The 27,749-nt window shown below is 38.9% G+C and overlaps 1 long non-coding RNA gene and 1 other non-coding gene across 3 annotated transcripts; one reads left to right on the forward strand and one right to left on the reverse strand.

The window, feature by feature from the left end:
• Positions 1–922: 922 nt before the first annotated feature.
• On the reverse strand, positions 923–3,968 carry LOC107470414 (uncharacterized). Of its 2 annotated transcripts, XR_008004142.1 has the most exons (7): positions 3,401–3,968; positions 3,186–3,240; positions 3,000–3,099; positions 2,422–2,491; positions 1,680–1,939; positions 1,421–1,490; positions 923–1,349 (listed from the first exon to the last, which is right to left on the reverse strand). It is a non-coding gene; the product is annotated as an uncharacterized LOC107470414 (long non-coding RNA). The 2 variants fall into 2 exon arrangements; XR_008004141.1 differs by having other exon boundaries at positions 1,680–2,491.
• A 23,449-nt stretch (positions 3,969–27,417) lies between these two features.
• On the forward strand, positions 27,418–27,521 carry LOC127743616 (small nucleolar RNA R71). Its single transcript, XR_008005000.1, has one exon. It is a non-coding gene; the product is annotated as a small nucleolar RNA R71 (small nucleolar RNA).
• The last annotated feature ends 228 nt before the right edge of the window (positions 27,522–27,749 follow it).

The following is a 27,749-nucleotide window of genomic DNA, read 5'->3' on the forward strand; positions in this document are numbered from 1 at the left end:
ACTAGCTTGCTATGCATGTGTGTGTGTGAAAAAAACTTGCATTGAATTAACAGAATCAGACAACCAGTGGTTGTTGATAGTACATGGTAGAGTGAATGAACCATTTTTGTATGTGCTGATTTTTTAATAATTCAGCTAAATAGTTCTTTAAAGAAATTGGTTAAAATAGTGGAAAACATAAAAAAAAGAAGCTTACAGTTAGTTAACATTTTTCATTAAAATTTTCTACATTTAAATATTTAATATGTTTAATAAGTGTTCTAATAAGACTTGAAATTTAAAAAATATGCAAAAAATAGCTCTCCCAGAATTAATTAAAATAAAAGCATGCATTAAGTCTCAAAAACCAAAGCATGCATTAAATCTCAAACTATCTACACAGAAACGAAATTGCAATCCACCAAATCAATTATTTGAACAAAACCGGCTCAGAAGTGCAATGGCATGCCTAAACAACCAAGAATCAATGAGCAGAAACATCCAGAAGCTCTGTTGTGCAATGCAACCTTCATCAATCACTAATCAAAGACCACAAGACACCATTTAACCCCAAATGACAAAATATGCAAGAAAAAAACAACTTGAAAAGCAATCCCAGCTAAAAAAGAGAAGAAATGTGAACCACTTGAAACTCAACTCCCAAATTTCTTAAGGAGGGAGGGAGTACCTTTTTCACCAGCATCACTGACTTTACGCTTGAGAATCTTTCTCACATCTTTCCTTGTTAAAAAGTTAAACATTGTCCTTTAGCAGAGAGGGAAGCTGAGTGTGGTGCTTGAAAGTTGCAAGCAAACCCTAGAAAGTTAGACCCATAGTATTACTGGTTAAATATTTCAGCTAATTTCGCTATATTGCTCAAACACGAAAACCAAATACAAAAACCTAGATAACCTTTTCCATGATGACGAGAAGCGGCATCCTTGGAAGAACACAGCTTTATATAATAATTTAGATCTGCTCATCTTTGATGGCTGATCAACAAAGCAGCTTGAACTCCTCTTTCTCCTAATAATAGATTCATCTTCTTGTTCCTTAGATTCTTTGAAGAGTGGCAACAATTCAAGTGAAGCAGTATTAGTAGTGTTAGTACTATTAGGCCTTTGATCCATTGAGCTTTCAGAAGATGTCAAAGAACTTTAAATTTCAAGTGAACACATGGTTCCTCTATTCTGTTTCCTCTTCCCACAGCTCCAACTGAACCCTCCTCTTGTTTCTGTCAGTTCCGAAATCGGAGGAGATCCCGGGCTGCCATTGTTGATCATTCCTGCAAGTGTTTCTTATGCCTTGTGTAGTACTGATTGCAAGTACTTCCCTTGTGCTTCAATCTTAAGCTGCAAATGTCTCTGCACCTGAAAAATCATTATCCATATTGATCTTTAACATATCCTTGTTATGCTTCAATTTTAATTTAGATACCTACCTCAATTTGCTTATAAAGTTTCTTCTGCACCTCCATTTGCATTTGGAGAGCCTCAGCAATTTGCATGCTTCTGTTGAACAAAACATTTGATCAATGAAATTTTTTATACCAATTACAAAAGCATTCAACTAGTTTGATCAATTTTCTAACTATTATAATTATTACTCAGTCATCTCATTCTTATTATTATTTTATAGTTTAGAATTTAGACATAAACTAAAAGAACTTAGGCATATAACTTCCAACATCACAATCTTACCTGTTCACTGTGACCTTGTGAAAAGTACACAACTCAGCTTCCAACAACTGGTAAAGAAACAAGGGGACCAGCACATGCATGCCAAAGTTCTGAATCCAAAACGCGCTTTTCTTCTGTAACCAAAGGCCCTCAAGTAACCATATGAAAGTCCATCAAAATCATTCATATGTTATAAAATCATATGCTTTTCTCCAAGACTATTTCGAAATGACCTTCCCTAGTTAACGGCTATTGCATAACCTAAGCAAACCGACGCATGCCTATGAAAGAACAATAATGTTTTGTTAAGAATTCTTTTTAATAAATGACTTCTAAGACTTTGAGAATTGCACTATCTTTTTTGGCGACAAATACCATCCCCAATTCCCATCAATTCCTCACTATTTCTAAAGTGATGTTATTAAAAGTTAATTTTGTTTCTTGACACCCCAAAAAGAAAAGTAATAAATAAAGTTAATTTTGTTTAGATAGTTTATAGATCTATTATTTATTCAAAAACTTATTTTCACAAACTGTTTTGGAAATGACATTAAGTTTAATTGTAGGTAATAGATAAAGTCATTTAGTTGAAGAATACCAAAGTAAATAGATATTGAGAATCAAGATCTGGAAAATTGTAGGTATTAATAAAGTTTAATTGTGAAAGTAAAAGAATTGACTGAAATAAAGGTAAAGACAAAAAAAGACAACTAAGAGGAAGAGTGCAGAACAAGAAGCATGTGAAGATGGCTAACTTGACCACCTTCAACCATGGAAGTGGACCCAACACCCAGGTGGCTTAAACTGAATCCCCGTGCAGTCCCTCTTTTCTCCTGTAATCATATGATTATATACACAAAATTCTCAACAACCAAAGTCCATCAAGATCTAAAAGAGAATAGCATTTTCACCCCCTTAACACTGGTACGCAACAATAACTAGCTCCAAAACAGTGGAGAATAGAAAGGGAGATGAACAAGGAAGAATATGCAAACAAGAGTGTATACATAACATACCTTCCGAGGGTGGAGGACAAAAATCAGCTGAAGAAAGCTTATTTTCAGCAAAATTTCAAAACTAGAAAAAACCAAGCCAATCCCACACAGTCAATTACTAAAAACAAAAGCTCTTTAAGTAGACCCATTAAGTAGGAGCAAAATCCTCATAAGAAGAACCTCAGACCACAGAAAAATCCTTTTCTTCTCTCCTTTCCCGCTGCAAAATCTCATTCTTCTTACCTTTATAATTACCTTTACATCCATTAAGCAACGCTAATAACAATTCATTCTTCCCTAAATTCCTTTTACTATTTGCCAAATAATAATGCAAATTTCTAATTACCTGTATATCACGAAATTTAGCTTCTTCAACAATCAATTTAGATGTTATTTCCGCTACAATGTTTGTACTTCTCCTCATATTTCTTGCTTAACAACTCTGCCTGTAAAATAGCAGCAACTGAGAGTTTATTCTCAAATTTCTTAAACTTAAAATTAAATGACATATTCTAAGACGAAAGGAACATACCTCACATTTATCTACAGATGGCCTTACTGTAATCTAATTGAGTTACATGAAATTTCTGAAACATTAAGGAAAAGAAAAACAAGGTCACATTTCTCACTATTTTTGCATAAGTAGCTACTTCTCCCAATTTAGAATACGGAGGAGTGGAGCAGAAATCAGCGCAAGAGAACGAAGAACAAGGTGCGAGCAAAAGAATATAGCAGAGCAGAGCAAACCTCGGCGTGAGCAGAAGAACATGGTGGAGCAAAGCAGAACTCGATGCGAGGAGAAGAACACAGCGGAGCAGAACAACACGGCGGAGTAGAGCAGAACTCGGCAGAGCAGAGAGAAACGCAGAATGCGCACATCAGTGTTGTGAAATTGGGGAAATTGTGTTAGGGTTGGGGTTAGGGATTTAGGTTATTCATGATTTTGATTCTGAACGCCGTCCAGGCGTTCGTCTGGGAGAGATCGGAGACCAACGCGCCTCCGCAATCAACCATGAAACTCACACGCGCCGCCCGAGCAAGCCTCCATGGAGCTGGCACATCCACTTGAAAGAACATTCCAGGACAAACTCGAAGGCTCGATCCCTAACGGCGGTGAAGAAATCACTGAATTCGGTAATAAATGAGGTAAATCGAAGCGAGCCACAACATGAACAAAGCATATGAGATCGAATTTCGCTCCTCAAACCACAGTAACAACAGCAGCAGCAAAAAGAGAAAACAATAACAAGGACAACAGAGAAGAAGAAGGAAGAGTATCACGATTTAGTAACAAGAGTGAACCAGGTGATGAATGTATGCTATGCTGCCTAAAATATTTAGAGGGAAGCGTAAAATTTTAAAAGAAAATATTGAATTATTTTAGGCAACGATTATAATGAGAAGTCTAATAAAAAATTAAAAGCATCCTTCGTAAAGGGTAACATATGAAGACCATAAGCGTTGCTTGATTAATTTACTAAAGTAACGCTTTTTACATGTTTTCTAATTGATCAAAGAGAACGCTTATGACATGTTGGTTAATAAAGAGTTACAATTACCTTATTCTTTTGCAATAAATTTTAAAAGTTGTTTTTGATTATTATAGGCAACATTTTTTAAGTGTTGTCTGTACTATATATTGCAATAGCTCAAAAATGTTGTAGTGAGGGATATAGGTGGTGCAATCGACGCGCGCGCGCCATGCACGCATGCGCGCATTGCGCATTCAGAATCATGGACGCGTACGCGCCAGGTGCGCGCACGTGTGGGTTAGTTTGTGCCTTAGGCACAATGTTTGCACAGTGCGGGCGTAACTCTTGGGTTTTTGGCTGGGGATGGAATTTTTGCATCCACGCAGACATGCCATGCACGCATGCGCGTGGATGGTCAAAAATGCTTGGGTCACGCGTACGCGTGCATAATGCGTATGCGTGGGTTGATGCTTTGTTTTTCAAAATTTTTCAAATTTCTTGCACCAAACCAAGCCTTGAAAACCTCCAAACTGCTACCAAAACACCATGAAACCTTATTTAAGATGCTAAACTACCAAATAAACTCAACAAACTAATCAAAACATGAAATTAAACTAGTTTTACCAATATGTACAAAAGAGAAAATGAAAAGAATTTATCATGGTGGGGTGTCTCTCACCTAGCACTTTTGTTTATTGTCCTTAAGTTGGACTTATGGGGAGCTCCTCATTAAGGTGTCTTGTGCTTGTACTCGTCCTGGAACTCCTACCAATGTTTGGTTCTCCATTGTGCCCCAAGATTTCTCATAAGTTGCACCAAGTCTTGATGGAGTTCTTCACAAGCTTGGGGCTCCCAAAGTCGATCCTCTTCTTCTATTCGGGATCCCACACCTTATTTTCACACCCGTCTTGAAGTTTATCATTATTAATCCATCTGGGTGGCGAGCAAGATGAATTCTCAATGAAGTGCCAACAATCCTCCTTGACCCATCTAGTTGAGCATTAGTCCAACCTTTGCATCTAATCTTTGAAGTATCAACCATGATGAGCCTTGATTTGCAATGCCAACCATGAAACATCTTTCTTTTACGCTTCATCCCACAAAGCATCCTAAGTTGACCATCCGTTTCAAGCAAACCATACTCAAGTGGGACAATAAAGCTAATAGAAACGAATTTCACCCACTCAAATGAAGGAGTAAATGACAACCTAGGTGAAGAAGCTTCCACGGATCTTAACAAAGCGTAATCAACTCCCGTCCTTCTTTTTCTAAGGACTTCCACCTCTTCACAAGATTCTTCAAATGTAATCCTTTGTTCAATAATTTTATCTAAGCCTTTTCCCTTACTCAAATCATAATTGTGAGGATGAGAGAAGCTTACCTCTACAACACTTTCAAATCCACTGGGAGAGGGTTCTTCAAGCTCAAAGGATTCTTCACCACTAAGATTTGATGCTTGATCTTCATCGCCAAGGGAACTCAATTCTTGCTCTATCCCATCCAATTCTTCATAAGGGATATGCCTTGGAGGATGTGCACATTCCTCCTTAGCATAAATTGCATTCTTCTTGGAGGGGTTTTCTTCAACTATAGGTCCCAATGGCGGTTCCACATCTCCTAAGTCCTCAACCACGTCTTTTTTTCTTCAACAATAGTAGCTTCTTCTAATTGTTCCAACACAAAGCAACTTCCCTCTTTTCCCACCGGAGTGTCCAATCTCTCCTTCATACTATGCTCTTCATTAGATTCTCCCCATATAGCCATGGGAGTTCCTCGAGTGTTCAAGCATTGGGAGGCTAATTGATTTGTTACCGCATCCAAGGCGGCCATGAAATTTTGCACATCCCTTTTCATCACTTCTTGCCCTTGAACAAGAACTCCAAGGATGTCATCCATTGGAGGTTGGTGTGGATGGAAGGATTCATCATTTTGGGGGAAGGGTTCATAATAGGAAGGTGGTTCATCATAGTGATGATGTGATGGTTCTATGTTCTCTATTTGCTCTACTTGTTGCCCAATACACTCCAACCTATTATTTTCAAATTGAGATTCTACAATCGCCTTAATGCTATCCTCTTTGATTGCTCCTCCAGAATCATCCTTGGACATATGGTATGAGTCCTATGCATCTAACTTTTCCTGGACGGTTGCTTGAAGCCGATCCATTGCTTCATTGAAAGATGGACATGGATATTCTTACATGGAGGGTTGTGGTGGAAGGTAGAACTCATCTTGAGGGTAAAAATTTTCACACATTGGAGGTGGTTCATCTTGGTCAAAGTATGGAAAAGGTGGTTCTAGGAAATATTGAGGTTGGAATGATGGCAGTTCTATGTATGGCTCATATGGTTCAAAAGGTGGTTGGTATGGTGGATAATGAGTAGAATCATTTGAAGGTGTTTGGTGGTAAGGGGCTTGTGAGTGTGGTTGAGGGTTATGTTAAGGATATAGCTCATAGGCATATGGTATTGGATCTTGATAGTCACAATAAGAGTCAATATAGCCATTGGATTGATATGCATCATGAAATGACTCTTGTTCATAGTGCATTGGTGAATGTTGTTGCCAAGATGATTGGTCATATGCATGTGGTTCCTCCCACCTTTGATTGTCCCATCCTTGATACACATCTTCACTATAATTCCCATTTCCTACAGCATAGTTGTAATCACACTCATAGCCAAAGTGAGAATTCATAATGGAAAGAGAAAATAAAAACAAAAGCTAATGAAAAACAATGAAACAATGTCCTAAAACTAGCAAAGCTAACAAGCAATCCAAAAATCAAGCTATTCACAATATTCACATATATACAATAACCAATAACACAACACCATTGCAAATCCCCGGCAACGGCGCCATTTTGATGAGAGAAAAATTGATGGTTTAGAATTTCACTAACGAATTCTCACTGTAAAGTATAGTTTCTAAACCAACAATAATCATTTCATACAAAAATTAGTTTGTCACAAGTACAAACCCCTAAAATCTATAAACCGAAGTATTCAAACCTTGGGTCATTTTCCCTAGGAATTGCAATAAAGTGTCCTTATTTTTGGTTGTGAGTTATGTTTGGGGTTTTTGATAAGAGACATGAAAGATAAATGGCAAGGAAGTAAACTAATAGCTAAAAAGGTCTTGCCAAGAGTTGGTGGTCAAGGATCTCTATCCTAATCACTAACCACAACTTGAGAATTGGCAATGATCACTCCCATTAAATCATCCTCTAACTAGTAGTAAAGGAAAGTCAAATGAGCTATGTCAATCCTAGTTCATATGTCCTAACTCTCCACTAATTCAATTAGTGAGAACTAGAGTCAATGGATTCCAATCATCAATTACTTGGACATTAGTAACTTAAGAGTTCCTAAGTTACCTTTCCAAGCCAAGAGCACTAAAATTATACTCTCACATCCTTCCAAGTATTTCATCAAACACTTGGAAGGCATAAAAGATAAGAATAGTAAAATCAACAACAAGAACAAAATCTAACAACAACTAATTGCAAAGAATTAACAACAATAATCAAAGAAAATAAGATCTACATGAATTACCTCAAATTGCATTAAAGGAAAATAGAAAAAGAAAGAGTGCATCAACAACAAAGTAACAATTACAAGAATGAAATACAAAATTAGAGAGAGGAAGAGTAGAGGAACAAGAAATTGTAAAGGAAAAGTAAATCAAATCATGAATTAAACCTAGATCTAAGAAGAGATTAACCTAAACCTAAACCTAATCCTAATCCTAGAGAGAAGAGAGAGCTTCTCTCTCTAAAAACTAACTTTCCCTCCAAAACTAAACCAAACTAAACTAATGTGAACTAAGTCTCATCCCTCTTCAATCATTGGGTTAAATAGCATTAGAAATAAGTTAGATTGGGCCCAAAATTTTTCAGAAATCGCTGGCCACGAGTGACACTTTAGTGAGTCACGTGCAACATCGGTGCGTATGCGTATAGTGCATGTACGCATCCCAAGACCCACGGAAACTATGGCAAATGTTATATCATTTTGAAGCCAGGGATGTTAGCTTTTTAACGCAGCTGAAACTGCCTCATTTGGACCTCTGTAGCTCAAGTTATAATCGATTAAGCGCAAAGAGGTCGGGCTTGATAGCTTTGCGATTCCTTCATTTCTTCATGAGTTCTCCATTTCTACATGCTTTTTCTTCATTCCCTCAATCTAATCTTTGCCTCCTAAACATGAAATCACTTAACAAACATATCAAGGCATCTAACAGAATTAAGGTGAATTAAATTTAGCTATTATAAGACCTAAAAAAGTATGTTTTCACTCTTAAGCACAATTAAAGGAGAATAACAAAAAGCATGCTATTAAATTGGATACATAGGAGAAAAGTTGACAAAACCCTCTAAATTCAACACAAGATAAACCATAAAAATGGGGTTTATCAAATACCTGTGCTGAATTCAAAAGAAATCAAGCCAGGCGGTGAACACTCTCCTAGCCTAAGGGAAAAAAATATTTTTTACTTATTTTTTCGATATTGTACGATGTTTACTCATTGAACTAATGTACCATAATATGATGGGTATAAATGAAAGATAATAATGTGGCTTGATATGTTGTTACTAGTGCCATGAGTATAAGGTAGAGATGAAACTTAGTTACACTTTTAGCATTGGACAATTTAGGTTTGTAATCAAATTAACTTTCACTAAATCTAGTAGATAAGCCACCTTCCTAATTCTAGTGACAATAGGAAAAAAGACCAAAATATCTAATTCCTGGCTTCTGACTCTTGCGCCATGCAACTGATTGTGACTGGTATGGCTGCAGTTTGATGAATACGTGGTTACCCACCTTGAATAGCACAACATTATTCGTAAGTTCATCATTTTACCAGCTGTATAAGATAGTGGCACCTGAAAATGTTAAAACAGGGAGAAGGGCAAAGTGGGCATTGACGCGAGAGGCTATTGATAATGTTGTGGTGGCAAAGCATCAATGACATCTGGTGAGGTTATGCAGAAGTAGATGTAATACCTGTGCTATAGTCAAATCAAATCAAGCCAGGCGGTGAACACTCCACTTCGTGGAAGAAAAAAAAATTTTTCAATACTGTACAGTATTTACTCATTGAACCAATCTACCATAATACAATGGTATAAATGATACACAATAATGTGGCTTGATATGTTGTTACTTGTGCCGTGAGTGTAAGGTAGAGATGTAACTTAGTCACACTTTTGGCATTGAACAATTTAATTATGTAGTCAAATTCACTTACAATAAATGCAATAGATAAGCCATCTTTCCAATTATAGTGATAATAGGAAAAAATACCAAAATATTTCGTTCCCAGCTTCTAACTCTTACGCCATGCCACTGATTGCTGCTGGTATAGCTGCAGTTTGACAAATACATAGTTACCCAGCATGAATAGCACTACATTATTTGCAAGTTCATTATTTGGCAAGACATATAAGAAAGTGGCACCTGAAAAAGTTACAACAGGGAGACAGGCAAAGTGGGCATTGTTGCGGGAGGCTGTTGATGATGCTGTCTTGGTAAAGCATCAATAACATTTGGTGAGGTTAGGCAGAAACTGATTTAATACCTGTGCTAAAGTTGAATCAAATCAAGGAAGGTGGTGAACACAACCCCTTCCATGAAGAAAAAAATATTTTTGAATTATTTTTTTTCAATTCTGTATAGTGTTTACTCATTGAACCAATGTACCATAATATGATGGGTATAAATGATACAAAAAAATGTGATATGTTGTTACTAGTGCCTTGAGTGTAAGGTAGAGATCGAACTCAGTCACAGTTTTAGCATTGAACAATTTTGGTATGTAATCAAATTCACTTACAGTAAATGCAGTAGATACATGGTGCACGAAATTGTGATCTCTAATAATGGCATTCAACTTGGTATGCGCGTTTATAACTCAGCACTTTCTTCACAACTTCGCACAACTAACCAGCAAGTGCACTGGGTCGTCCAAGTAATAAACCTTACGTGAGTAAGGGTCGATCCCACGGCAATTGTTGGTACGAAGCAAGCTATGGTCATCTTGTAAATCTCAGTTAGGCGAATAATAAATAAGTGTGGAGTTTTTGAATAATAGTAATAATTAAACATAAAATAAAGATAGAGTTACTCATGTAATTCAATTGTGAGAATTTCAGATAGGCGTATGAAGATGCTGTGCTCCTTTTGAATCTCTGCTTTCCTACTGCCTTCATCCAATCCTTCTTATTCCTTTCCATGGCAAGCTGTATGTAGGGCATTACCGTTGTCAATGGCTACATCCCATCCCCTCAGTGAAAATGGTCCAAATGCTCTGTCACAACATCGCTAATCATCCGTCGGTTCTCGATCATGTCGAATAGAATCTATTGATTCTTTTGCGCTTGTCATCACGCCCAACAATCGCGAGTTTGAAGCTCATCACAGTCATTCAATCCCTGAATCCTACTCGGAATACCACAGACAAGGTTTAGACTTTTCGGATTCTCATGAATGCCGCCATCAATTCTAGCTTATACCACTAAGGTAGAACGAAAATGGTTGTCAGTTACGCGTTCATAGGTGAGAATGATGATGAGTGTCACAAATCATCACATTCATCATGTTGAAGTGCAACAAATATCTTAGAATAGGAATAAATTGAATTGAATAGAAAATAGTAGTAATTGCATTAAAACTCGAGGTACAGCAGAGCTCCACACCCTTAATCTATGGTGTGTACAAACTCCACCGTTGAAAATACATAAGTGATGGTCCAGGCATGGCCGAATGGCCAGCCCCCATGAATGTGATACGAATACAAAAATAGGGAGAAAGACCAAATGGTCAGAGACACCTAGTACAATAGTAAAATGCCCTATTTATACTAGACTAGCTACTAGGGCTTACAGAAGTAAGTAATTGATGCAGAAATCCACTTCCGGGACCCACTTGGTGTGTGCTTGGGCTGAGCTTGAGCTTTACACGTGCAAAGGCTTCTTTTGGAGTTGAACGCCAAGTTGTAACGTGTTTTTGGCGTTCAACTCTGGTTCGTGACGTATTTCTGGAGTTTAACTCCAGAATGCAACATGGAACTGGCGTTGAGCGCCAGTTTGAGTCATCTAATCTCGAATAAAGTATGAACTATTATATATTGCTGGAAAGCTATGGATGTCTACTTTTTAACACCGTTAAGATCGCGCTATTTGGAGTTTTGTAGCTCCAGAAAATTCATTTCGAGTGTAGGGAGGTCAGAATCCAACAGCATCAGCAGTCCTTTGTCAGCCTTTTATGAGAGTTTTGCTCAGGTCCCTCAATTTCAGCTAGAAATTACCTGAAATCACAGAAAAACACACAAACTCATAGTAAAGTCTAGAAATGTGAATTTAGCATAAAAACTAATGAAAACATCCCTAAAAGTAACTAGATCCTACTAAAAACTATCTAAAAACAATGCCAAAAAGCGTATAAATTATCCGCTCATCACAATAGCAAACCTAAATTGTTGCTTGTCCCCAAGCAACTGAAAATCAATTAGGATAAAAAGAAGAGAATATACTATAAATCTCAAAATATCAATGAATATTAGTCCTAACTAGATGAGCGGGACTTGTAGCTTTTTGCTTCTGGACAGTTTTGGCATCTCACTTTATCCTTTGAAGTTTAGAATGATTGGCATCTTTAGGAACTTAGAATTTCAGATAGTGTTATTGATTCTCCTAGTTAAGTTTGTTGATTCTTGAACACAGCTACTTTTATGAGTCTTGGCCGTGGCCCTAAGCACTTTGTTTCCAGTATTACCACCAGATACATAAATGCCACAGATTGTGACTCAGCTTTGCTAAAGTCCTCAGTTAGAGGTGTCCAGGGTTCTTAAGCACACTCTTTTTACTTTGGATCACGACTTTAACCACTCAGTCTCAAGCTTTTCACTTAGACCTGCATGCCACAAGCACATGGTTAGGGACAACTTGATTTAGCCGCTTAGGCCTGGATTTTATTTCCTTGGGCCCTCCTATCCATTGATGCTCAAAGCCTTGGATCCTTTTTACCCTTGCCTTTTGGTTTTAAGGGCTATTGGCTTTTTCTGCTTGCTTTTTCTTTTTCTTTCTATTTTTTTCGCAAAAATTTTTTTTCGCAAGCTTTTGCTTTTTCACTGCTTTTTCTTGCTTCAAGAATCAAATTTATGTTTTTTCAGATTATCAGTAACATTTCTCTTTGTTCATCATTCTTTCAAGAGCCAACAATTTTAACATTCATAAACAACAAGATCAAAAATATGCACTGTTCAAGCATTCATTCAGAAAACAAAAAGTATTGTCACCACATCAATATAATTAAAGTAAATTCAAGGATAAATTCGAAACTTATGTACTTCTTGTTCTTTTGTATTAAAACATTTTTCATTTAAGAGAGGTGAAGGATTCATGGAATTATTTATAGTCTTAAGACATAGTTAATACATACAAATGATCATGAAGTAGAGACACAAAACATAAACGAACATATAGCATAAAAAACCGAAAAAGAACAGAGAAATAAGAACAAGGAATGAGTCAACCTTAGTGATGGTGGCGCTTTCTTCCTGAAGAACCAATGATGTCATTGAGCTCTTCTATGTCTCTTCCTTGCCTTTGTTTCTCCTCCCTCGTTTCTCTTTGATCTTCTCTAATTTCATGGAGAATGATAGAGTGTTCTTGATATTCCACCCTTAATTGATCCATATTGTAACTCAAATCTTCTAGAGAAATGTTGAGTTGTTCCCAATAATTGTTGGGAGGAAAGTGCATCCCTTGAGGCATCTCCGGGATTTCTTGGTGATGAGCTTCCTCATGCGTCTCTTGGGGTCCATAAGTGGGCTTTCTTGTTTGCTCCATCCTCTTCTTAGTGATGGGCTTGTCCTCTTCAATGAGGGTGTCTCCTTCTATGATAACTCCAGCTGAGTAGCATAGATGGCAAATAAGATGAGGAAAAGCTAGCCTTGCCATGGTGGAGGACTTTTCGGCTATTTTGTAGAATTCAAGGGAGATGACTTCATGAACTTCTACTTCCTCTCCATTCATGATGCTATGAATCATGATGGCCCGATCCACTGTAACATCGAATCGGTTGCTAATAGAGATGATGGAGCGTTGGATGAACTCCAACCATCCTCTAGCCACAGGCTTGAGGTCCAGTCTTCTTAATTGAACCGGCTTGCCTTTGGAGTCTCTTTTCCATTGAGCTCCTTCTACACATATGTCCATAAGTACTTGGCCAAACCTTTGATCAAAGTTGACCCTTCTAGTGTAGGGGCGTGCACCTCCTTGCATCATGGGCAAGTTGAACGCCAACCTCACATTTTCCGGACTTAAATCTAAGTAATTCCCCTGAATGATTGTAAGATAATTCTTTGGATTCGGGTTCACACTTTGATCATGGTTCCTAGTGATCCATGAATTGGCATAGAACTCTTGAACCATTAAGATTCTGACTTGTTGAATAGGGTTGGTCAGAACTTCCCAACCTCTACTTTGGATCTCGTGTCGGATCTCCGGATACTCATTTTTCTTGAGTTTGAAAGGGACCTCGGAGATCACCTTCTTCTTGGCCACAACATCATAGAAGTGGTCTTGATGGGCTTTGGAGATGAATCTCTCCATCTCCCATGACTTGGAGGTGGAAGCTTTTGTCTTCCTTTTACTTTTTCTAGAGGGTTCTCCGGCCTTAGGTGCCATCAATGGTTATGGAAAAACAAAAAGCTATGCTTTTACCACACCAAACTTAGAATATTGCTCGCCCTCAAAAAAGAGAAGAAAGAAGAAAAAGAAGAAGAATAAAATATGGAGGAAAGGGAGAGTATGTGGTTTCGGCCAAGCTGAAGAGGAGATGGTTGTGGTTTGTAAAAATGAAGAAGGATATAGGGGTTTATATAGTGAAGGGAGAGGGAGTAGGTTCGGCTATTAAGGGTGGGTTTGGGTGGGAAAGAGATTTTGAAATTTGAAGGTAGGTGGGGTTTTTGGGGAAGTGTGTTTATTGGGTTGTGTGAAAAAGAGAGAGAGGAAGTGAGTTGAGGTAGGTAGGGATCCTGTGGGGTCCACAGATCCTGAGATGATCCTGTGGGGTCCACAGATCCTGAGATGATCCTGTGGGGTCCACAGATCCTGAGGTGTCAAGGATTTACATCCCTGCACCAATGAGGCGTAAAAAATGCCTGATGAGAGAACTTTTGTGTGGTCTAGAACTCAGAATAAATTCCCGTTGCAAGTATAGCTTCTAAACCAACAAAAGTCCTTTCATACAAATGTTTTGGTTGTCACAAGTAACAAACCCCTTTAAAATTGATAACCGAGTATTTAAACCTCGGGTCGTTGATAAACCCATATTTCATGAGTTCTTTTGTGCTTAATTTTAGTGATTTATACAATCCTTCACCTACTTATTCACATTAATTGCATGGTTTTACTTTCCCTTCCTTATTACGTGATGTATGCGAAAAACATGTTTCCTAGGCTTTAAAATTAATTATTTTAATTACCTTTATTTCCATTCGATGCCGTGATTAGTGTGTTGAGTAGTTTCAGAATTTGTAAGGCAGAATGACTTAAAGGATGAAAAAGGAAACATACAAAATGGAAGGAGAAGGCAAAACGGAGCTTTAAGGAAACTGGTATCCACGCGACCGCATGGACGACGCGATCGCGTGCCAGAAGCGAATATGCAGCGACGCGGCCGCATGACTGACGCGATCGCGCGCCTTAAGCAGAATGCATACGACGCAGAAGCGTGACTGACGCGACCGCGTGACCTACGCCGACGCGTGATAGAGGCCACGAATCAGAATTTACAAAATATGCCCCAGTGATTTCTGAAGCCCTTTTTGGCCCAGATCCAAGTACAGACAGCATAGATTAGAGGCTATAAAGTGGGGGAATGCATCCATTCATGGAGAGGCTTTTCATAATTCACTTTTCATGATTTAGATTTAGTTTTGAGGGAGGTTCTCTCCTCTCTCTCTTAGGATTTAGGACTTCTCTTTGTTTTTAAGAGTGACTCTCGATCCAGGTTTTATATTCCTTTGTTTTAAGATTACTTTTCACTTTATTTAGTTATTCCAGCATTTAAGTTAATTATTTACTTTTATAATTTAGTTTATGAATTCTTCCATGTCACAGATTATTGTTTGAATTAATGATAATTGAGGTATTTTCAGTTTATGATTGCTTGCTTTTATTTACGTTACCATTGCTTCCAATCTGAAGATATTTTATTCCAGCAATTTACTTTTTCCCCTTTTGGTCTTGGTTAAGAAATCAGTAACTCAACAGTTATCTAACTCAGCGTAATTGATAATCATTATCTTGCTAATTAAACTGAACTTCAATTATCCCAACTTTTTCTTAGGAAATAAATAGGATTCGAAGGTCAAACTAATTAGTCCCTTGACTTACCTTGCTTCAAAGGTTAACAAAGTGGAATTAAGATACAACTTTCATTATTGTTGAGAGGGATAACTAAGTTGGACTTCTAATTTCTCTCATCTTGGCAAAAGTTGCTTTACAGTATTTATTTATTTTAATTGCCATTTAATTTATTTGCCATATTTATTCTTCACTCTCAAAACCCCAATTTTACCTTTTTATAACCAATAATAAGAACATACCTCCCTGCAATTCCTTGAGAAGACGACCCGAGGTTTAAATACTCGGTTAACAATTTATTTAGGGGTTTGTTACTTGTGACAACCAAAACGTTTGTACGAAGGGATTTCTGTCGGTATAGAGACTATATCTACAACGCGACTGTTTTTATGAAATTCTTTACTGGCAAAAATCCCGACGTCAAAATGGCGCCGTTGCCGGGGAATTGCAAACGTGTGCCTTATTATTGGTTATTGTAAATATTTTTCTTTTTTTTTGCTTGCTTATTTATTTTTATTTTTCCTTTTTATCTTTATTTGATACTATGAACTCTCACCCCTCTCGCTTTGAGTTTGGTTCTAACTTTGTTGAAGGAAATAGAAACTACAGAAGGAATATGCATCAAGGTCAGACCAATCAAGGATGGATGTTGTCAAGGGGATCTAATCAACCCTTTAGGCCACAATACCCTCCAAGATATCATGGACAACGACCATTCTACAATGCATATCCAGCTGAAAGATATGGTGGACAACCATGTAACTACCAACAAGCCCCACCACGTGCCTATAGACCATCCTCTCAACATGACCTCGAACCACCACACTCACAAGCTTCTTTTCGCCATTCGCCACCATACGATTCTTATCCGCCCCAATGCCAATCCAATTACCCCCAAGAACCACCTCTCCCCATACACAGTACCCATATCCATCAAATTCAGAATCATAGGGTAGCCTCAAAGAATCACTAAAACAATGTACTACAGTCCTTCATCAACTGGAGCAAGCAATGGTGGAGAGGCTAAAACAATTGTCTTCCGGACGCTCAGCCCCTCAACAGACCCCCATGGCTTTATGCAGAGAATTCAATGAAGAAAGCAGTACAAAGGAGACGCTGGAAGCTATAGTGAACAGCATAGAGCATAGCTTCGTATTAGAACAAGTAGAGAAAGCTGTCATTGCAAAAGAGGAAGAGTCGGTTGTCGTGGAAAACTCCGTCAAGGATGTTACAATTGACGCCGAGGAGGATTTTGCACCGCCTCCAATGCAAATATCTTATGAAGAACTGGATGGCATAACCCAGGACGCAGGTTTCCTTGATGATGATGATCACGAGTCCTATTCTCTCAGTGATTAACTTGCATCTGCAAGTGAATTCTTTGAGACAGAAGAATCTTCCCCAAGTGAATACGAAAATGATGCAGAGGTCGACTTTTCTCAACCTCTTATTTACGACTCAAGTGACGAGGAAGATATCAATGACTTTGATCAAGACATGGGTGAAGTTGAAGAAATTTGCAAAGAGGTGGAGGAATTCACTGAAGACCACAAAGGAGTAAAGCTTGCAGAGCCACTAGTAACACCCATCCCAAGGCCATTACCACCCAACACAGACTCCATGTGGGTAAAATCCTTAACTCTTATCTTTACTTTTCCACTTGAATATGGTTTGCTTGAAACAGATGGCCAGCTTAGAGCTCTTTGCGGCTTTAAGAGAAAAAGGGAAATGGCTCATACTCAGAGCCGGTGCACAAGGTTCAACAAGGTTCCATGCTTCACTTCGAAGTACACGGATTGGTATCATGCTCAATTGCATGGATCACAGAGAATGTTTGGTTACCATAGTGAGATTCTACTTTTTAAACCGTCTGAAGGGAAACATGTAGATCAAGACGGAGGCGGATTTAAAAGCAAGGCTTGGAATCATGGACTCTATCCTGGCATTTGTCATTCCGGGAGCCTGATATTCTGTTTGAAGCTGCTCAGAAGCTTTACATGCCTAGTTTGGGATCCCGGAGGCTATTGGCATTCCAAGCACTGGTGGAGATTTTTGGACAAATTTAAGCATAAGCCACCATAGCAGAAAGCTCTTCCAATGTCCAACTTAAGGACTTTAACTAAAAGTGCTAGGTGGGAGACAACCCACCATGGTATGGTCGCTTCTTTTTCAATTTATTTCTTGTTTACTGCTTTCATTTTTCCTTTTTCGTTTTAATATTAACTTGGAATCATGCATAGCATTCATGTTAATCACTGCATTCTACATTTTATTTCAAAAAAAAAAAGTGTCGTGCGATGCGACCGCATCAATCATGCGATCGCGTGCCCTGGAATTCGGCGGATAACCTCAACGCCCAGAGAGTTGGGCTGGCATCGTGCTGCCCTTGTGCGTTTAGCACAAATTGGCCCACGCGATCGCATGCCCCATGCGATCGCGTCACAGGCACATATCCAATCCCACGCGACCGCGTGAGCAACGCGATCGCGCTGCATGGATTGCACATCACCCCAGAAGGAGACAGAGAGTTGTGCTGAAACGGCGCTGGAATCATGCGTTTAGCACTAATTTCAGCGACGCGATCGCGTCCACTCTTATCCTACCCTTCTCATGCGATCGCGCAACTCACGCGATCGCGTCTACCCTTCTCTCACCCATACCACGCGACTGCGTGCCCCACGCGATCGCGTGGATTTCATAGTATAACCCCCCAGCCACGCGAACCCTAGCAGTCGCCCCCCCACCTTCTCCCCCTCTCTCCCTCCTCTGTTCTCCACCATCACCAGCCACCATTGCCCTCCATGCCACCATCGTTCCTGCCGCCGTGCCCACCACTGCCAGCCACCACACCGGATGCCACCGCTGCCACCACCCAGCCATTCTCTACCCCAATCTCCTTCTTAGCCTACCAGGTTCCGCAACACGCACCCTTTTCTCCATTCGTAGCTTTTGTTAATTTTTCTATTTTTGTTCATGTTTAGGCTAGTTAGATATGCATGTTGTAGTGGATATTAGGTTGTTAGGTAGCCTAGGATGTGGTTAGTGGATTTAGGTCTGTTTACTTGCACTGTTCATGTTTCTGTTTTATCAAATCTGCTATTCTGCTGTTGCTGTGACCTTGTTCATATGCTGTGATTTCCTGCATTTGCTGCTTTTTACTCTGAACTTTCATGTTTATCTTATATGTCCATACCTGCAGCTTGCCTTTTAATTCATATGCACTGTTTTAATTGCTATTTATTTTCCGGGATAATCCATATTTAGCCGGAATGCTGCCCAACTTTCTATAAATTATTTTCATTCATGTTTTGGTTTGGCATTTTGAACTCTGTTTTGCTCTTCTTTACCCAAACCATTTCATGAATGCCAGGGCGTGCTTTCTTATCCTCTTTGATTTCCTGGTTTATAAATTGCTTCTGTGATGTTCTGATTCCAATTCTTCTTTATGTCCCTTTGAATCAGCATCTAATTGTCTTCCTTATTTGGCTATGAGTTACTTCTTTTCCTACATGTGAATCCTTGTTACATGGAATATTTTCTTTATGCCACTCACTTTACTCACATCTTATTGACCCACTACTTTTAATTTACTAACTTCTTTTTTCAAATTATACCCATACTAACTTTTTAAAATCTCTTTTCTGACTTTTCAATTTCCTCTAACTTTCTAACCATGGCATAATGACAATTTTTCTATTTAACTTGAATTCTGATAGATTTTGGATTGTACATTATTCCTTTCAAATTTTTCAACTGCTATACAATCCTTAATGCACATTTCCTAACTCATTTACCTCATTCTTATTCTCCTTTGCTGCTTTGAGTTTCCTTTGTTTATTTGCCTATCTGCTTTCCTATTTTTATCCATATTCTTCTTTTCCATCTTTCAGGATGTCTACCTCACAGAGAAAGGGAAAAGGCAAGGTTACTGGCAAGTGCAAAAGAGGCGATTCCTCCCAGTCCATCATTGACCTAATGCATGATTCCTCATGGCGGGAGAAGAACTTTACACAGCAGGAAAAGGCTGACCAGCTGCTCCCTGCAAACGATTCTATCAAATTTGCAAACCGGTACTGTGAGCTGAAGTATCCGGTGTTTGCAGACTCTAGAAATCTATACCTGGAAAGAACTCTGAAAATTCCAGAAGCACTCCAGTAGTACACCACTTAGCAAATCAAGCAAAGAGGCTGGTTCTTTCTGGAAAGGGCACTGACAGAGGTCAATGCATCTTGGGTTAGGGAATTCTACTGCAACTACTAGCTCACTACCCTAGATGCAGTGAACCTGAGAGGGAAGCAGATATTGGTCACTGAGGAGGCCATCGAGAACATTCTACAGCTCCCACCTAAGTCCGACCAGCCAGATGGTTACAAACAGGCTGAGGAGGAGATGCATTTCTTGAGGTTTGACTGGGACGCTGTCAAGGACAGGATAGCTCTAGACCCGACTGTTCCTTAGGAGATGGGTCAGGACACCACCCTGCCCAAGGGTATCAAGCGGGTGTACCTAAATGATGAGGCTCGGTTATGGCATCAGATCTTGAGCAATTATGTGATGCCGAGTACTCATGAGACAGAGATTTCAGCTGCCATGATCACCCTCCTATGGTGTGTGATGGAGGGTAAGGACCTTTATCTACCACGCTTCATCCGGCATTATATGGCCAGGGTCCACGTCCGCAGCACTCTCCCCTTTCCTTATCTGATTACACAGCTAGGCCGTCGAGCTGACGTGCCATGGGAGGATGCCGATGCGAGACCACCAGCGGCGGACTGCAGGAAGATCATTCCTCACAGCAGGAACTTCCTCGCTTTGGGCTACAGACCACCACCTTTCACTGCTACTGATGAGACAGCCCTACCGTCTGCCAGTCCCTCTTCATCCACAGCTGCCCCTGCTGCCACCACTGCACCTCCACTTGCCTCAAAGCCCGTTTACCACCTCGTGCACCGCCTATTCCGACAGCTTGATCAGATGGAGCGCCGTAACCAGCGCCGGTATGAGAGGTTGGAGCGTCGCAGCAGGCGACGCTATTCGTATCTGAGGCTGCTGATCCGACAGGGTGCTGACCTCCCCTTCGAGCCCGACACACCATCAGAGCCATCAGAGGAGGAGGTGGATGAGCACGAGGATCCGATTCCTTCCCAGGAGGATACCCATCAGCAGGCAGCCACAGAGCGAGCCGCTCCCCAGGTAGCGGTTCTCCATCAGATTGAGGTTGCAGCTCCGGAGATCCCGATCCAGTCCGCACCTCCTCTAGAGCAGGCAGACCCTCAGCCCACCACCTCCACAGAGCCTACAGCTACCATCCCTACCAGTGATGAGACCCCTTCACACCGAGCTTGATTGAGCATCAGGGACGATGCTTCATTTTAAGTGTGGGGAGGTCGCCATCTCTGGCATTTTATTTTGGTGAACTACTACATCTCTTTTCTTTTATTTTGGATATTTTTCTATATTCTTCCTTTTTATTGTTATTTTCTGAGTACTTATACATTGCTACTTTGATGTATTTCTACTCTATTTCTGCATTTTGCATTTTTAGTTCATATTTTAGCTATTTAGTTTATTTTAGTTATTTAGTTTAGTTTGCAATTCTAACTTATTAGTGGATTAATGAGTATAGTTTACTTTTTTAACATAAGATAGCATAGTCTAAATTGAAAAATATAAAAAGGAAGTAAGTTAAGAAAGTGAACATAACAGATTCCAATCCATAAACCTTGTATATAGCATTACATGATGTAGTTAAGCTGACAACATTTCATCAAGGAGGAACATTAAAACTTTAAAAGCTACCCTAAATAATTTTTTTTATGAGAATAATGGGAATTTTTAACTAAACCTGCATACAATATATAAATGATATATGATGCTTGAGTTAGAGAACACACAGCCTGTGAGTCTTGAGCTTGATTGTATGGTTGCATTCAAACCATAATTTTATTCCTGTGTGTTTCGCTTCTTTTTATTCTGATGCTCTTTACTTTGCTTTAATCTATATGTCCAATTATGGAATATAGAATGTAGATACATACCAAAAGAATGATTGAGGCCATCATTTGATTTTAGCTCACTTACCCCAAAAAAATAGCCTACCTTTTACATCACCCTTGTTAGCCCCCTTGAGCCTTTTAAAACCCCTTTATTCTATTTAGCCAAATTACTAGCCTTGAGCAGAAAAACAAAAGAAAATCCCAAGTGAATCCTTGGTTAGCTTAAGATAGAAAATTATAAATAGAGTAAATTGTGGAAAACCTTTTGGGAACATGGATGATAGAAACAAAAGGTAGAAAAGTTAAAAAAAAAGTGAAACATGAGCATGTAATAATAAGTGAGATAATATGGGAGAATAGGTAAAGAAGTTTTATCTTGCTAAATATGTATGTTAGGTGAGATCTTAGTCTAATTAAGGATTCACTTATTAGCTCACTTGACTCTATACATAAATCCTTACCTTTACTTTGACCCCATTAAAACCTTAATTAAAGACCTCATGACTTTTTGGTATGACTATATTCTATAATTGTTGAGTGGTTAGATGAAGAACAAAGCTATAGGAAGTAAGAATAAAAAGAAAAATAGAGTGGATAAACCCAATAAACACTGAGTGACTAGCGAGTAAACACAAAATCCAGTGAGGGTTCCATAACTCATCAACATATATCTGTGCTTATATTTACTAATTGTTTTGCAAGTTTGTACGATGTTTCCCCTTCCCATCTCATTTACTAAAATGCTTTATTATTTAAGGGTTAGCCATATATATATACATGACTCCTTGAGAATGTGAATTAACTTGATTACATGTAAGCTTTATATATGAGTGAATAAGTTAGAGTTGCATGATGCATCATTCATTTAGGTAGTTGCATTTAAATTAGGTTGCATTGCATGACATTCCATCACTTTAACCTTAATTATTTACCTTGGATTTAGCATGAGGACATGCTAATGTTTAAGTGTGGGGAGGTTGACAAACCCATATTTCATGAGTTCTTTTGGGTGCTTAATTTTAGTGATTTATACAATCCTTCACCTACTTATTCACATTAATTGCATGGTTTTACTTTCCCTTCCTTATTACGTGATGTATGCGAAAAACATGTTTCCTATGCTTTAAAATTAATTATTTTAATTACCTTTATTTCCATTCGATGCTGTGATTAGTGTGTTGAGTAGTTTCAGATTTTCTAAGGCAGAATGACTTAAAGGATGAAAAAGGAAACATACAAAATGGAAGGAGAAGGCAAAACGGAGCCTTAAGAAAATTGGTATCCACGCGACCGCATGGACGACGCGATCACGTGCCAGAAGCAAAGATGCAGCGACGCGGCCGCATGACTGACGTGACTGCGCGCCTTAAGCAGAACGCATATGATGAGGAAGCGTGACTGATGTGACCGCGTGGCAAGGAAAAGCTCCGAATGACGCGACTGCGTGACCCACGCGGACGCGTGACAGAGGCCACGAATCAGAATTTACAGAATACGCCCCAGCGATTTCTGAAGCCCTTTTTGGCCCAGATCCAAGTACAGACAGCATAGACTAGAGGCTATAAAGTGGGGGAATGCATCCATTCATGGAGAGGCTTTTCATAATTCACTTTTCATGATTTAGATTTAGTTTTGAGGGAGGTTCTCTCCTCTCTCTCTTAGGATTTAGGACTTCTCTTTGTTTTTAAGAGTGACTCTCGATCCAGGTTTTATATTCCTTTTGTTTTAAGATTACTTTTCACTTTATTTAGTTATTCCAGCATTTGAGTTAATTATTTACTTTTATAATTTAATTTATGAATTCTTCCATGTCACAGATTATTGTTTGAATTAATGATAATTGAGGTATTTTCAGTTTATGATTGCTTGCTTTTATTTACGTTACCATTGCTTCCAATCTGAAGATATTTTATTCCAGTAATTTACTTTTTCCCCTTTTGGTCTTGGTTAAGAAACCAGTAACTCAACAGTTATCTAACTCAGCGTAATTGATAATCGTTATCTTGCTAATTGAACTGAACTTCAATTATCCCAACTTTTTCTTAGGAAATAAATAGGATTCGAAGGTCAAACTAATTAGTCCCTTGACTTACCTTGCTTCAAAGGTTAACAAAGTGGAATTAAGATACAACTTTCATTATTGTTGAGAGGGATAACTAAGTTGGACTTCTAATTTCTCTCATCATGCCAAGAGTTGCTTTACAGTATTTATTTATTTTAATTGCCATTTAATTTATTTGCCATATTTATTCTTCACTCTCAAAACCCTAATTTTACCTTTTTCATAACCAATAATAAGAACATACCTCCCTGCAATTCCTTGAGAAGACGACCCGAGGATTAAATACTCGGTTAACAATTTATTTAGGGGTTTGTTACTTGTGACAACCAAATTATTTGTACGAAGGGATTTCTGTCGGTTTAGAGACTATATCTACAACGCAACTGTTTTTATGAAATTCTTTACTGGCAAAAATCCCGACGTCAGTCGTCTTCTCAAGGAATTGCAGGGAGGTATGTTCTTATTATTGGTTATGAAGATTGTAAATCGGGGTTTTGAAGTTTGGGCAATGGGCACAGGTATATTTAAATGACAAGTAAAATAAATTAACAATAATAAAATCTCTTAGCAAGGTATAAGAACCGGAAGTCCTATCCTTGTTATCCTTATCAATTGTGATGAGAATTGGGCTTTTTTCCCACTTTGTTAACCTCTAACTATGAAGGTAAGTCAAGTGAAAGAATTAATTCGAATCCTCAAGTCCCGGTCTTTCCTTGGGAAAAGTTAGAGTTATTGGATCTCGAATTAATTCTTGAAGAATTCCAATTTTCGGTCAACAATGAGTTTGATAACTCAAGAGTCACCAATTAATCAACCAGAGCCAAAAGATGGAAAAATCTAAATTATTTATATCATAAATAAGAGAAACAAATCATAGATCTGAAAATACCTCAAATAATATTTATTAAGAAAATCATAACATGAATGTCATTAAGCCAAATTGGCAACATATATAATTAAAAAAAGAGAAGTCATAATAAAGAAATATTAAACCTGGATCTCAGAAGAATTATAACTTGAAATAATAATAAATCCTAAATCCTTTAAGATGAATTCTAATCCTAAATCCTAAGAGAGAGGAGAGAACCTCTCTCTCTAAAAACTACATCTAAACTATGAAAAGTGAATTATGATAAGCATGTTCATGAATGGATGCATTCACCCACTTTATAGCCTCTAATCTATGTTTTCTGGGCCGAGAACTGGGTCAGAAACAGCCCAGAATTCGCTGGTTGCGAATTCAAACACGCTGATTTTCGCCACTACGACGTGGCCGCGTGGATGACGTGTTCGCATTGCCTATTGTCAGAGCAACTATGGCATATTATATATCAAATCGAATCCCCGGACCTTAGCTTTCCAACGCAACTGGAACCGCATCGTTTGGATCTCTGTAGCTAAAGTTATAGCCGTTTGAGTGCGAAGAGGTCATGTTGGACAGCTTAGCAATTTGTCCAACTTCTTGTATACCTTCCACTTTTGCATGCTTCCTTTCTATAATCTAAGCCATTCCTGCCCTGTAATCCCTGAAATCACTTAACACACATATCAAGGCATCTAATGGTAATAAGAGAGGATTAAATATAGGGAACTTAAGTCCAAAGAAGCATGTTTTCAATCAAAGCACATAATTAGGAAGGCAAATGTAAAACCATGCAAATAGTATGAATAAGTGGGTAAAGAGTTGATAAAATCCACTCAATTGAGCACAAGATAAACCATAAAATAGTGGTTTATCAATGCCTTTGCATGCAATTCTGGCGTTTAAACGCCAGAGTGATGCTTGTTTCTGGCGTTCACTTCATGCTTGTTTTGGGCGTTCAACGCCCATCTGCAGCATATTTCTGGCGTTGAACGCCAGTTTCGTGCTTGTTTCTGGTGTTCAGCGCCAGCTTTTCTTAGGGTGTATTCCTGGCGTTCAAACGCCAGGATGTTGCTTGTTTCTGGCGTTCAACGCCAGATCCATGCTCTGTTCTGGCGTTGAACGCCAGCCAGATGCTTCTTACTGGGGTTTAAACGCCAGTAAGCCCTTCCTCCAGGGTGTGCTTTTTCTTCTGCTATTTTTTATTCTATTTTTAATATTAGTATTTATTTTGTGACTCCACATGATCATGAACCTAATAAAACATAAAAGAACAATAAAAATAAAAATAAAAATAGATAAATAAAAATTGGGTTGCCTCCCAATAAGCGCTTCTTTAATGTCACTAGCTTGACAGTGGGCTCCCAACACCAAACTTAGAGTTTGGATGTGGGGATTCAACACCAAACTTAGAGTTTGATTGTGGGGGCTTTGTTTGATTCTATACTGAGAGAAGCTTTTCATGCTTCCTCTCCATGTATACAGAAGAATACCCTTGGGTCTTAAACACAAGGTAGTCCCCATTCAATTGAAGACTAATTCTCCTCTGTTAACATCTATCATAGCTCCTACTGTGTCTAGGAAAGGTCTTCCAAGGATGATGCATTCATCCTCCTCCTTCCTAGTGTCTAAGATTATATAATCAGCAGGGATGTAAAGGCCTTCAACCTTCACTAACACGTCCTCTACTAATCCATAAGCTTGTCTTACTGACTTGTCTGCCATTTGTAATGAGAATATGGCAGGTTGTACCTCAATGATTCCCAGCTTCTCCATTATAGAGAGTGGCATAAGATTTATGCCTGACCCTAGGTCACACAGAGCCTTCTCAAAGGTCATGGTGCCTATGGTATAGGGTATTAACAATTTGCCAGGATCTTGTCTCTTTTGAGGTAAAATTTGCTAAACCCATGTATCTAGTTCACTAATGAGTAAGGGAGATTCACCTTTCCAAGTCTCATTACCAAACAACTCGGCATTCAGCTTCATGATGGCTCCTAGATATTGAGCACCTTGCTCTCCAGTTACATCTTCATCCTCTTCAGAGGAAGAATAGTCTTTAGAGCTCATGAATGGTAGAAGGAGGTTTAATGGAATCTCTATGGTCTCTATATGAGCCTCAAATTCCTTTAAGTCCTCAATAGGGGACTCCTTCTTGCTTGAGAAACGTCCCATGAGGTCTTCCTCATTGGGATTCACGTCTTCTCCTTCCTCTCTAGGTTCGGCCATGTTGATTATGTCAATGGCCTTGCACTCTCTTTTTGGATTCTCTTCAGTGTTGCTTGGAAGAGTACTAGAAGGAGTTTCAATGATTTTCTTACTCAGCTGGCCCACTTGTGCCTCTAGATTTTTAATGGAGGACCTTGTTTCACTCATGAAACTTAAAGTGGCCTTAGACAGATCAGAGACTATGTTTGCTAAGCTAGAGGTGCTTTGCTCAGAATTTTCTGTCTGTTGCTGAGAAGATGATGGATAAGGCTTGATATTGCTGAGCCTATTTCTTCCACCATTATTAAAGCCTTGTTGAGGCTTTTGTTGATCCTTCCATGAGAAATTTCGATGATTTCTCCATGATGAATTATAGGTGTTTCCATAAGGTTCACCCATGTAATTTACCTCTGCTATTGCAGGGTTCTTAGGATCATAAGCTTCTACTTCAGAAGATGCCTCTTTAGTACTGTTGGATGCATTTTGCCATCCATTTAGACTTTGAGAAATCATGTTGACTTGCTGAGTCAACATTTTGTTCTGAGCCAATATGGCATTCAGAGCATCAATTTCAAGAACTCTCTTCCTCTGAGGCGTCCCATTATTCATGGAATTCCTCTCAGAAGTGTACATGAACTGGTTATTTGCAACCATGTCAATAAGTTCTTGAGCCTCTGCAGGCGTTTTCTTTAGGTGAATGGATCCACCTGCAGAATGGTCCAGTGATATCTTAGAGAACTCAGATAGACCATAATAGAATATATCTACCATGGTCCACTCTGAAAACATGTCAGAAGGACACTTTTTGGTCATCTACTTGTATCTTTCCCAAACTTCATAGAGGGATTCACCAGCTTTTTGTTTGAAGGTCTGAACATCCACTCTAAGCTTGCTCAGCTTTTGAGGGGGAAAGAACTTAGCCAAGAAGGCTGTGACCAGCTTATCCCAGGAGTCCAGGCTATCCTTAGGTTTTGAGTCCAACCATGTTCTAGCTCTGTCTCTTACAGCAAAAGGGAAAAGCATGAGCCTGTAGACTTCAGGATCTACTCCATTAGTTTTAACAGTCTCACAGATCTGCAAGAACTCAGTTAAAAACTGGTAGGTATCTTCTGATGGAAG

Source organism: Arachis duranensis, chromosome 10 (genome assembly GCF_000817695.3).
Source record: "Arachis duranensis cultivar V14167 chromosome 10, aradu.V14167.gnm2.J7QH, whole genome shotgun sequence".
NCBI lineage: Eukaryota > Viridiplantae > Streptophyta > Magnoliopsida > Fabales > Fabaceae > Arachis > Arachis duranensis.